This window comes from Dipodomys merriami, unplaced genomic scaffold (assembly GCF_024711535.1).
Source record: "Dipodomys merriami isolate MVZ:Mamm:240054 unplaced genomic scaffold, mDipMer1.0.p SCAF_28, whole genome shotgun sequence".
Taxonomy (NCBI): Eukaryota; Metazoa; Chordata; class Mammalia; order Rodentia; family Heteromyidae; genus Dipodomys; species Dipodomys merriami.
In genome coordinates, this window is record NW_027204270.1 from 11281048 (window position 1) to 11294021 (window position 12974).

General features: G+C 51.8%; 1 protein-coding gene across 5 annotated transcripts in view; it reads left to right on the plus strand.

Annotated features, from left to right (window-relative positions):
• The window catches only part of Ahdc1 (AT-hook DNA binding motif containing 1), a 70369-nt gene extending 58988 nt beyond the window's left edge, over positions 1-11381 (plus strand). For all 5 annotated transcript variants that reach the window (XM_070037524.1, XM_070037520.1, XM_070037525.1 and 2 more), the window contains exon 7: positions 11169-11381. The gene's annotated coding sequence lies outside the window, so the exon portion shown is untranslated. The remainder of the gene's footprint in view (positions 1-11168) is intronic.
• Positions 11382-12974: the final 1593 nt, after the last annotated feature.

A 12974-nucleotide genomic window follows, 5' to 3' on the forward strand; every position in this document is an offset into this window, starting at 1 on the left:
CACACACAGAAAAAATTTTGCATTTTAGAAAAGGAATATCAGAGAAAATATTCCCAAATTACCAAAAGGAATAGATTGAAGAAATGGTATTCTATACGCACAACCTATTTCAGAATTCAGCCACAACTAGCTCCATTTTTAGACAACAGATAACCTGTCACAAAACTGGCCCAGAAGCCAGGTGCTAGTGGCTCATGCCTGTAATCCTAGCTACTCAGGAGGCTGAGATCTGAGGATCATGGATCAAAAGCCAGCCTGGGCAAGAAAGTCCATGAGACTCATCTCCAGTTAACCACCAGAAAACCGGAAGTGGCACTGTGGCTCAAGTGGTAGAGTGCTCACCTTGAGCTGAAGAGCTGAAGGACAATGCCCAGGCCCTGAGTTCAGGCTCCATGACAAAAAAAAAAAAAAAGGCCCAGATGTAGTAACTGGCAGTGAGGTGAGGTGAGTTGAGGACAGGTCTGAGACCCTCACTTTTTGTCTTTGTTACTCCAAAGCCTCCAGAGAGTTTCCCTTCCTGGGGATGGATGGGCTGGCCTCCCGGAAAGCCCCATTTCTGCTCTGAGGAGGCCATTCAAGGCCAGAGTGACTCAGGGTCCTGAAGTTAAGTCAATGGGAACTTATTACCCACTCTCTGCTAGACTCCAGCTGCCCTGGTGCCTGAGTGACACAGAACAGTACTGGGGCGCGAGAGACCTGGGGGAGGACCAGGCTCCAATGGGCCACCAGCTTGCTACATGCTCTTAATCAAGCTCTTGCCCCTCTCTTGCCTCTGTTTCCCCATCTGCTCAAGGAAATTGACCTCAATCGTCTCTTAGGCTTTTACCACTCTGCATGGCAGAGACAATGGATCCAACTTCTTTTTTTTCTTCTTCCTTTTTTTCCCCTCTTTTGGCAGCAGATTTTCCTTCCTAATGCAGCCAGGCCAAGATTAAAATGGCCTTCCATTCCCCATGCCTCTCACTGCAAGCAGCAGAGCCGCAGATCTGAAGCAGGTCTGGGAGAAGCTGCTTAGGGTTTAAAATGTCAAACTCTTGATCCTTCTCACTGGAGGGAAGATGTCTCATGGATAATCCAGAAATGTGAATAATCCAAAAACTGTTCCTCCCAGGCTCTGGTTGGGAAAAATGAACGGGTGTGGGGGCTTGGTGTTTGGGCAGGTCACAGCTCAGTGCAGTGCATAATGGAACCACCCAGTGAGGCCTGAACACAGGAGGAACTGGGATGCCATCCAGCCCCACATTCTGGCCCTGCTCCCCACCCAGGGCTGCGAGTTAACAGCACTGTCCTCAAGCCAATGCATGCAGTTGTTCCAAAGACATCTGCGTAGCACCCCCTTCCTGCCAACCATTGGGGCACCAGAGTGAACACCACAGGTGAGGCACTTGGTCCTCAGGCAGCTTTGGGTTAGAGGAAAACACTAAGCAGGATGGCACGGAACATTTGGTAGCTACAGCCGTGGGAAGGGCAGTATGAGAAAAAGGAAGCCAGGGGATTATGAGAACCTGCAGCCGACTGCCCAGACCTTGCGGCTACTGCCCGAAGGACGAGGGGACGAAGCTGCTACACGAGTTGTGGCAGAGGGAACAGCAGTGGGTGCAGCCTTGAGGCAGGCAGGCAGAGGCTCAGCTCTGAAGAAATGAGAGGAAGACACTAAAGCTAAATGAAAGCAAGGCAGACAGGGCGTTGCAAGGAGTTTGAATTATTCAAATCAAGGCACGCAGGGAACCACTGAAGAGAAGGTTCTCGGCTGGAGTGTGGGGCACAGTGGAGTTGGGCAGATGTTGAAATAGGGAGGCCAATTGCAGTAGTTCAGACAGGCAGAGAGCGAACCTGGACCAGCATGGTAGACTCCCTGCTCCGGCTAAGATGGCTCCCAAACTCCCCTGTCCATTGCTAGGGGTGGCAGTGAGAAAGGGTGGGGAGAGATGGGGAGGGGAGTAGTGAGGAAGAATTAATAGAGGGAGTCACATCGTCAACAGAAGGCGTAAGCAGAGAAGACAATGCCACGCTCCCTCGCCAACAGTGAGCAGCTTTGACACTGGGCACTAGGGAAGCAATAATTCAGCTTACCCATGAATCTTGAGCCTCACCCAGCTCATTCAATGCCAGGTGCTGGGGAAACAAAGCAGATACGGTCTCTGGCCTCCAGTTCCGTGTCTACCCAAGGAAGCTTAAAACAAGTACACAAAGAACCTGGAAGCAGAAAGCCATGCCAAGCCAGGTGCCGGTGGCTCATGCCTGAAAGCTACTCAGGAGGCTGAGATCTGAGGATCATGGTTCAAAGCCAACCCAGGCAGAAAAGTCCCTGTGAGACTCTAATCTCCAATTAACCACTCAAAAACTGGAAGTGGCACTGTGGCTCAAGTAGAGCACTAGCTTTGAGCAAAAGAGCTCAGGGACAGTGCCCAGGCCCCTTGACTGACACACACACGCGCACGTGTGCACACACACAACACACAAAAGCCCTACCAGGTCCCAGTGGCTCACACCTGTAAGCCTAGCTACTCAGGAGCCTGAGATCTGAGTATTTCAGTTCAAAGCCAGCCTGGGCAGGAAAGTCCATGAGACTCATCTCCAGTTAGCCACCAAAAAGGCAGAAGTGGAGCTGTGGCTCAGAGCACTGGTGTTGAGCACAGGCTCTGAGTTCATGCTCCAGTACTAGAAACACCTGGAAGGAAGTGTTTGCTGAGAGGGTCAAGGACTGCAGCAGGCAGTGAGTGGTCAGGAGTCATCCCTCTGCCTCCTTAGTGAAAAAAGGGACATAGATTTGTGCTGGGCCCTTTGCCCCGTTGTGTGCCACTGCCCACAGCAACCCCTCAGAGAGGTTAGGAAAGGAGGAGACAGAACCCTGCCTGGGGTATCTTAGTTAGTAAATGGTGGAGCCAGATTTGGAATGAACGAACGCACTCCTGTCTCTCTGGGCTGCTCCTTTCCTCTCTGATCCACTTCCCGGTTCCCTGTCTTCAAACTGACAGGTTGGATTTTGTGAGTCTGTGGAAGAAACTTCACTTGAACTTGACCTTGAAGAACAGGCACGCTTTGGCAACAGGGAAGAGCACTTCAGGCAGGTCACCTGGCAATGCCAGTGTAGGATGAAAGGTCAGGAGACTAGGGAATGTTGGGAATGGCTGGGCTTGAGAACTGTGGCTGACAGGAAAGCGACAGGAGACTCATCATCGGAGACAAGCCTTGGGCCCACACAGAAATTGTTAAAGCAAAGCAAGGCCAGGCGCTGGTGGCTCATGTCTGTAATCCTAGCTACTCAGGAGGCTGAGCTCTGAGGATCGCAGTTCAAAGCCAGCCTGGCCAGGAACGTCCATGAGACTCTTATCTCCAGTTAACTACCAGAAAACCGGAAGTGGTGCTGTGGCTCAAGCAGTAGAGCACTCGCCTTGAGCTAAAGAGCACAGGGACAGCACCCAAGCCCAGAGTTCAAGCCCCACAACTGACAAAAGAAAATCAAGGCAGACTGACTATACTGGGACCCTATAGGCTAAAGACCAGCCAGCTGTAACAGACCCTCGGGGCAGGGGTGAGGGGTAGGGAGGACCTGTTAGGTGTTTGAGAATCTCTGGTGCCTCTCTCCCCTCCCTACTCCCTCTCAGGACTGGAACTGAGGCCAAGAGAAATGTCACAGGTCCTCCAAGGTTACACCAGCTGGGCCCTAACCAGAGTAGGAGACGGTTTCCAAGGCCAACATCCAGCCGGGGTCAGCAGGTGTGCTCAACCATGGGCCAGGCCTGGCTGCTCAGAGTCCTGTCTCTCTGTCTCGAATCCTTGAGAGGTCACTTGATCTTGCCTCTGGCTCTGAGTGAGAAGCCTCACGTCATGGCTCAACCAGTCCTTCCCTGCTCTGAGGCCATCCTCCCTCCATTTCCTCTCTTGCCCCTCTCACAGCTGTGTATATTCCAGGCCGTGTTCTAAGCACCCTGTTTCTTGGAAATACCATCTGCACAAACACACCCGTTCCTGCTTCTCTCCCAGCACCCCACAACCCAGAGCAAACCTGAAGGGAAATAGCTAAAGGCCTACCTGTAGTCACAGACAGGCCTGTGTGCACAACGTGGTTCCATACCACCTAGGTGACCCAGTACTGAGTCACGCAGCTCTGCATCTCGGATGAGAATTAGAGGAGATTACATGTGAAGGAAGCACGTAGCAGGGTCCTGGCTCACGGCAAGCACGCAGTCAGTGGGTGGCGGAGGGTGGATGGAGACCTCCCCACAGCCTGTGTGTGCCTCGCACACCTCCTGAGCTTAATGGGCCTTCGCTCAGGCTAGATCTAGTCCTCCAGCTTCTGTGGCCTGCTGCCCTCTAAAAAGGACCTTATATTTCATGGGCATGGGGTCTTTGAAGGGAGATGTTGAAATATCCCTAAGTTCTTTGCCTCAGACACTCTTGGGAAGAAGGAGGACCTAGGGTAAGATAAGCCCTACCCCAGAGAAGCCGAAGCCTGGGGATATAAGACCTAGCCTCAAAACTGACCTGGGTCAGCCTCACCAGTCCTCCGAAAACTCTTTGTAAATTTGTAATATGTCCCGATCTTCCCCCCGGGGCACTCTGCCCACTGCTTTCTCATTATAAACCTTGCAGCAAGTGCTGCCCTGAGTCTAGGCCTAGAGGGTGGGGGAGTGCGGGAATCAGTGTTCAGCACCCAGGAACTGAACCCTGCTCGGGGCTAGGCAGTGTCCTGTGCTAAGGGCACTGCTGAGCAGATGGGCAAGGCCCTGCCCTCGCGGGGGACTTCCAGCCTGGAAGCAGGGATTCATTAAAAACTCTCACGTGGTCACCACTCTCCAGGGAAGGGACTCTGCCACTCTCCTGAGCCATCAGAGTGGGGCAGGCAGCAAGGCCTTCCCTGGAGGCCAGAAATGGGTCCTGACTTCAGAGCCTGGAGCCCTACTCCACAGTGAGGGTTTCCAGCCCACCCACCCCTCCCCCACTGGAGTCCATTCTCCCCACCAAGCCGCCAAAGTGCTTATTGTTCAGTATTTTTAGATGCCTGGTGTCTGGAGCCCCTAAAATATTTATTGGATGAATTGATTAAAGCACATCTGCTCCTGCAACTCCATGCTTCACACCTTTGGATTGCAATCCTTCCTCTCCAGCCTCCTTGCCTGCAAAATACAGGCCAGTCTTCCCCGCCTGGTGCTGAAGATACTCAGGGCTTGTGTCCTGGCATCGCCTCCCTTGAGCCCCACCTCTCTCACACTCGCCCTTCCTTGCCCAACGAGAAAATCTGGAGTGAGGACGCTATTATGGGAGGGGTCTTTCCTGAAGGTGCCCTGTTGCTTTCCTACTTCCCTGGCCTGCGCTGTCCCCTCCTATCCACCGTGGTCTTCCCACCTGCCAGTTCCTGTCTTTTCCCTGACTTCACCTCCCCCCAGACACGCTTAGTCTCTGGCCCTGTATGCATGGTGACAGCCCTTCTTGGGAATGTCCTCACTAGCCATCAAACCCTTTTGGCCACTTACTCATCTCTGCTACTATCTCCCTACCCCAGTGTCTCATTGTTCCTGGGATGGGACAGGTCAGGGAATGTGTCTGTATTCTAACGAGTCAAAGATGAGAATGGAGAATGGGAGAATCATACAAGAGGAGTGGCGAGTGGGCAAGGGTCATATAAGTAAACTGATAGGTACAGTTAGGGCTAGTTTACAGGGGACTGGTCTAGACTGATCTAGGGACTCAGCCACCTGGTCATCAAAGCAGGTAACAGTAGAGCCAAGGATCACCCCATTTCATCTACCTGTCCAACACATACAATTGATGACCCCGACTTTACATATAAGATATCCCTAGCTGGGAGAGAGGGAAAGCTCTGTGGGGGGGGGGGCAGGTATAAAGGGAATATGATGCTCTGGGGTGTGACAGACACAAATGTCCATGGATGTGAACTCTGTGGGGTCCCACTAGCATTTTAAATCTCTGTGCCCAGCAGCGGATGAAGAATGGGAAGTGACTGGCAGAGCCAGAGATTAAAGACTGCCTCTGGCCAGTAGTAGACCCTGTTTAAAAAAAAAAAAAAAACTGAGGGAGAGGGGCTGGGCATGTAGCTTAGTGGTAGAGTGCTTGCCTAGCGTGCATGAAGCCCAGGGTTCGAGTCCTTAATACTACATAAACAAAAAAAGCCAGAAGTGGCTCTGTGGCTCAAGAGAGGCTCAAGGACTGTCCAGGTCCTGAATTCAATTCCCAGGACCAGCAAAACGAAAAAGAACAGGGCTGGGAAGGTGGCTCAATGGTAGAGTGCTTGCCTGGTATGCATGAGGCCCTGGGTTCGATTCCTCAGTACTACATAAACAGAAAAAGCCAGAAGTGGCCAGGCGCTGGTGGCTCACGCCTGTAATCCTAGCTACTCAGGAGGCTGAGATCTGAGGATCACGGTTCAAAGCCAGCCTGGGCAGGAAAGACTGTGAGACTCCTATCTCCAATAAACCACCAGAAAACCGGAAGTGGCGCTGTAGCTCAAGTGGTAGAGCACTCCCTTGAGCTGACGAGCTGAAGGACAGTGCCCAGGCCCAGAGTTCAAGCCCCACGATCGACAAAAAAAAAAAAAAAAAAAAGCCAGAAGTGGCGCTGTGGCTCAAGTGGTAGAACGCTCGCCTTGAGCTGAGGAGCTGAGGGACAGCGCCCAGGCCCAGAATTCAAGCCTCACAAGCAACCAAAAAAGAAAAAAACTTGAGAACCCCGCATCCTGCCCCTCCCCAGTTGGGAACCTCCTTGTGAGACCTCATGGACTACCTGATGGTTGTTTTGTTTTGTCTTTTTGCCAATTCTGGGACTTGGACTCTGGGTTGGGGCACTGTCCCTGAGCTTTTAAGGCTAGCACTCTATCACTTGAGCCACAGTGCCATTTCAGGCTTTTTCTATGTATGTGGTACTGAGGAATCGAACTCAGGGCTTCATGCATGTGAGGCAAGCACTCTACCCCTAAACCACATTCCCAGGCCCCGATGGTATTTCTGCCAGTCAAGTGTAGTCTGAACCCTGAAGTGGTATCATCTCTGTGTTTAGGTGGCTCAGGCCTGACAGCCTGGAAATACTGGAAGGCCGGTCACTCAGGTAGCTGTGGTCCTTGGAAGACCATCTTGGCTCCTCAAGATCCCCCTCATGGAGCTGGGAAGGTAGCTCAGTGGTAGAGCGCTTACCTTGCATGCATGAGGCCCTGGGTTCGATTCCTCAGCACCACATAAGCAAAAAGAAAAAAGCCAGACGTGGGCTGTGGCTCAAGTGGTAGAGCACTAGCCTTGAGCTGAAGAGCTGAGGGACAGCGCCCAGGCCCAGAGTTTAGGCCCCATGACCAGATCCAAAAAAAAAAAAAAATCCCCCTCATTACCTGTTTGAGCTTCCCCCCCCCCCTTTTTTTTTTTTTTTTTCGGTTGTGGAGCCTGAACTCTGGGCCTGGGCGCTGTCCCTGAGCTCTTCAGCTCAAGGCTAGCACTCTACCACTTGAGCCACAGCGCCACTTCCAGTTTTTCGTCTTATGTGGTGCTGAGGAATTGAACCCAGGGCCTCATGCATGCAAGGCAAGCACTCCACCACTAAGCCATCTTCCCAGCCCCCCCTTTTTTTTTTTTTTTTTTTTTTTTGCTGGTCCTGGGACTTGAACTCAGCCTGGGCACTGTCCCTAAGCTTCTTTTGCTAAAGGCTAGCACTCTACCACTTGAGCTACAGTGCCACTTCCAGCTTTCTCAAGTACTTTATTGGAGATTAAAAATCTCAGTTTCCTGCCTGGGCTGGCTTCAAACTGCAATCCTCAGATCTCAGCCTCTTGAGTAGCTAAGATTACGGGTGTAAGACACTGGCGCCTGGCTGAGGCCCAGATGCAGGAAGGGCCTTGATCTTGGTAACACAGTGAGTTCATCTCATTCTCATACACTTTGCTTTCTACTCTTCATTTGTCACTGAACTCCCCTCTTCTTAAGGCAGAGACTAGTGTAAGTTAAACGTTAGCATGTGCCCTGAGAGTGAACATGAATGCATATTTGCCTGTTGCTTAAGTAAATGCACAAGTGTAGCCTTCTTTTGGGGAGAGACCAGCTCTCTGGGACACCTGATGTCTATCCTCTACAGTCCTTTGCATTTCAACTCAGCTACTCTTTAGTGCCCACCAAGCCTAACTCCCACTGCCAGCTACTCTTTAGAGCCCACCAAGCCTAACTCCCACTGCCAGGCAAGAGGCACTGAAGGTTGTGGTACCTCAGATTTGAAAACTTCTAGACATGACAGCTTGGTGGAATGTGGCTCTGAGGTTCCTTGTAGAGCCATTAAAAGGTTAAGTCTTAGGAACAGTGGTTGGTGTTCTGGGGCCAGGTGCATGCTGGGATTGAGAATACAGAGGTACCACCTGCAGGCCTGTGCCCTGGAGAGAATGACAAGTACACCGGTAGCTATGGTAACAGGATGCTCTAAGGAGGCGTCCTGGAGGTGTGCAGGAGCTGAGCTGGACCTTGACATGCTGACCTGCCTCTGATCAGTCATCGCTCTGTCATTCAGTCCACACATTTGAGAGCACCGTGTGCTAGGCACTGTGCTCAACAGTGAACCAAGAGCCACAATACCTTCTGCCAAGATTGTTAGGTACCCCTGCTCCTGGTTCTTCTTCATCTCCCTGCATAAAGTGCCTGGTCGTAGGTCTGCTTTGCATGAGCCTCTCAAAGGCAGGACCAGAGCAGTCTTCTGCTCTGCCCTGTTTCCAGTGCCCGACACCAGGCTTGGCACCTTAGCGTTTGGGTCTCTTACACAGACAGTTGAGTCTAGTGAGATGTGAGTTCTACACAGCCATAGCATTCTCCCTTTTCCCCCTCCCCACCTCCTATCCTCTCCCAGATTCTGCCAGAGTCTGTGGCTGGCCAAGTCCTGAAATCTGGGAGGGCGCAGGGAGGAGGAAGGTGAGACGCACCGGGCACTGGGCGGCTTAGCAGAGGGTGAGAAAGCCTCCTGCTGCCTGGCCGCGGGCACCACAGGAAGGTTCTGGCAGAAGCTGCCTGCTGGGCTGAGATCACCATGGAGACCTGGCTTGGAGAGGGTCACTGGCAGTGGCTGAGGGCTGGTGGGGGTGGGAGAGGCAGGGATTTGTGCAGAGCCTCTCTTCCTGCCCCAGGCCCTTGGGGGAAAAGCTGAGGCTCATCACTGTTGATGTGCAGAGTGTTTGGAACGGCCCACCGTAAATCTCCCCTCGCTAGTTACCCAGCTTGGCCACTGTCCTTCACCTGCAATGAGGCCAGCTTCTGAATAGAGGCCCTCAGCCCCACCCCCAGCCTGGCACCCCAGAGAGCGTCCTCCTGCCCCCTAATCTCTGCAGCTGGTCCTGCTTCTCACCCTCATTGCAGAGACCAAGAGCTACGTTTTTGCTTCCCACCCCAAGGGCCACCTCATAGATACCCTTCCCCTCGCTCACCATGGACCCTGCCAGTGTCGCAGTGCCTGCCACTGCCTGCTCCCGTCAGCAGGATTGGCTGCTGCCCTTGCCCTTCAAGAGCCCACCCCATCCCCTAGCTCTTGGGGGTGTCCTGGCAAGTCCAGCCCTGGGACAAAAGTCGTCCCCAGGCTGACTGCCCAGCAGACAGCAGCTGAGGCTGAGCAGAATGTCAATGTGGCCTGTTGGAAGGGAAGCCAAGAAAGTACAAGCGAGGAGAGCTTTCCGTCGCCTCCTGTCGCCTCCTGGCTCCTGTGGCCGGCGGGAGGATGGATGGCTCGGTGGCTGGCTGGCTGGCAGAGGAGGCTCAGGAGGCACTTTTAGCACCCCGCACCCCCACCCCTGCCCCTAATCTTGAGGAAGTGGCAGGCAGACCAGGGCATTAACCAAGCCGACCCTGTTCTGGGCAGCTCAGTCCTCACGGCGTAAAGCTGTGAATCCAGAGGGTCTAGTGTGACGGGGGTTCTGGATAGGGAAATCAGGTCTCCCAAAGGTGATTGGGGCTGCCTAGGAAGGGGACGATACCCCAGTCTACTGCTCGTGGGGGACTTGGGAGCTTCGGGAAGGCAGCGTTCCTCCAAACACAGGTGGCAGCCTGCTGGGCAGTTCTTTCTTCATTCAGACAGACTTCCTCATCACCTCACTCTCTAAGGAACAGAACGGCATGGGTAGGCTAGGAAAAGGTTGGATTTAGAGAAAATTGAAGCAGTGGCTCACAGCTGTGCTGTGCCGACTCTGTCCTCCTCCTTGCTGTGTTCCTCACAACAGCCTAGGTGGGGAAAAGAATTAGTAAATGAACTCATTGTGACATTAGGAATCTGAGGTTGGGAGAACCCGACTGGCTCCAGGAAAAATAATAGCAAGTGGTAATACATTTATTGTGCATTTGTGTTCAGCCTTGTCTGCCTTAAGACACTGAATCCTGCCAACAAACCTCTGGGGGTAGTTGTAATGCCCATCCCCCCACCCCCTAGTGTTTTGTTTTTGTTTGGACTTGTTGTGTTGAGACAAGGTCTTGCTGTGTAGTCCAGGCTGGCCTAACACTGAAAGTTCTTCTGCCTCACTCTCCTGAATCAGTTTACTGATCAGTAAACTGAGGCTCACAGAAGCCTAAGCCACCCTGCTGTCCCAGAGCTTCCTTAAATGGTGGTGTTTGCATTCGAACTCAGTCATGCCTAACTCCAAGAGCCAGAGCTCTTTACAAGCCTGCTGCTTGGGACCCTGACACCTCACTCAGCCCAGCCATCACTTCTTAGTGCAGGCTTATGCATGCTTGGTTGTTTGTTTTTGTTTTGTTGGTGATGGGGCTTGATTTCTAGGCCTGGGCACTGTCCCTGAGCTCTTCAGCTCAAGGTGCGCGCTCTACCACTTGAGCCACATTGCTACTTCCGGTTTTTTGATGGTGTATTGGAGATAAGAGTCTCAGGGACTTTCCTCCCCATGCTGGCTTTGAACAGTGATCCTCAGATCTCAGCCTCCTGAGTAGCTAGGGTAACAGATGTGACCCACTGGCGCTTGATTCGCATGCTTGTTTTACAGAGAGAAATTGAGCTCAGAGAAGGCCACATGTAGTCCCAAAGTCATGTGGGAGCTAGATCTGGGGGAAGAAACAATGTGATTAGCTTCTCCCAGCATCTTGGTGGGAATGGAGCACACGGGAGGGAGGGGGACTCTTAGTCTTCCTGGTCTCAATGTTCAGTGTCTGCCTGCTGCTGACTTCTGCCTCTTCTCTTGTGTTTCTTTACAGCTTTCAGAAAACCAACGCCAAGACCCCTCCTCGTGTCCACATTGTCCTCTGGCAGGAAAGCCTGCCCTTTGCTCCCCACCCCAACCCTAACCCTCCCTGCCCATCTCCTCCACGCAGAAGCCGAAGGTGAGCCCTTTCTGCACAAAACCAGCAATTGTAAATACTTTTTAAAAATGTACAAAACTTAAAGACAAAAACACAGTTTTAGAAAAAGACAAAAAAAAAAGAGAGAGAGCGAGAGAGAGTGCGTGTGCAAGAGATTGCGAGGGGGCCTCAAAGTGTCCAGAGCCCCTGCAAGTATGCACTGAGAAATTTATCTACAGGTCGTTTGACAAAAATGAACAATATCCTATTTATTGTATATACTGTTTTATTATAAATCGTGGATTGTATATTGCATTCTGTAAACCTGCTGTGGTCCCGTGGTGTGCAAATTCGCATGGTGGGGGGAAGGGAAAAGAACCTCTTACGGGAGCTTTTTTTTTTTTTTTTTCCCCCTTTTCTTTCTTATTTTTCACTCTTGGGTTTTCTCTTCTGTTGTTGTTGTTGCTTTCTGTTGGCAGGACACACCCAAAGATCCAAGTTTGTATTAAAAAGAAATGAAAAAAAGCAAAAAAAAAAAAAAAAAAAACCACTTGTGTCTTGTGAAGGGGGGAGGGGGGTGGAGTAGGAGGGACACAGCTGGGTTTTGTCACCAGCCACCGGTTCCCCAGAGGAATTGAAATACCTACATGTGTTCCCTGCTACATCTGACATCTGCTTGAAATCTGGGGTTCCCCTTCTCCCCCATTCCACTGTAAGCTACAGACTTTTCCTGCCTTTGACACCCTCCCCCTCATTACCACCCCCCCACACCCCTGCAGACTGGTTTGGTCCCCAGGATTTCCCTGACCCCTGGTCCATGTATTCTGCCCTAAATGTGAAAAAAATTCTGTCTCTTTTTTGTTGGTCGTGGGGCCTGAACTCTGGGCCTGGGCGCTGTCCCTCAGCTCTTCAGCTCAAGGCTAGCGCTCTACCACTTGAGGCACAGTGCCACATCTGGCTTTTTCTGTTTCTGTGGTGCTGAGGAATCGAACCCAGGGCTTCATGGATGCAACGCAAGCACTCTACCACTGAGCCACCTTCCCAGCCCCAGAAAATTCTACCTCTTGATCGTTATTTTGCCCTAGGACTTAAGGAGTGGGGGTTGGATTCTCCCTAAGGAGCCTCCTTCATGTGCCTGGTCTTGAGTTTCTTCTTCTAGACCCCCCTCATTCCAGCCCTGGTCTCAGGACTCTGCCTTCATTTGTTCTGTGTCTCTGGCCTTTTAGCCCAATGTCTCTTTGTTTCCTTCCCCCCGCCCCCAGGGTGGGGGAGCTTGAACTCAAGACCTCTGTATTTGCTCAGCTGGTACTTTACCACTTGAGCCACACTAATAGCTTTTTTTGCTCTTTGTTGTTGTTTGTTTGGACTGATCCTAGAGCTTGAACTCAAGTCCCAGACCCTGTCCCTGAGCTTTTTTTGTTCAAGGCTAGTGCTCTATCATTTGAGCCATAGCTCTACTCTGGCTTTTTTTTTTTTTTTTTCTATTTGGTGGTTAATTGGAGATAAGAGTCTCACAGATACTCCTGCCCAAGTTAGCTTCAAACTTTGATCCTTTTTTTTTTTTTTTTTTTTTTTGGGGGGGGGGGTTCCGGTCGTGGGGCTTGAACTCTGGGCCTGGGCGCTGTCCCTCAGCTCTTCAGCTCAAGGCCAGCACTCTACCACTTGAGCTACAGCGCTACTTCTGGCTTTTTTCTTTTTTCTTATGTGGTGCTGAGGAATGGA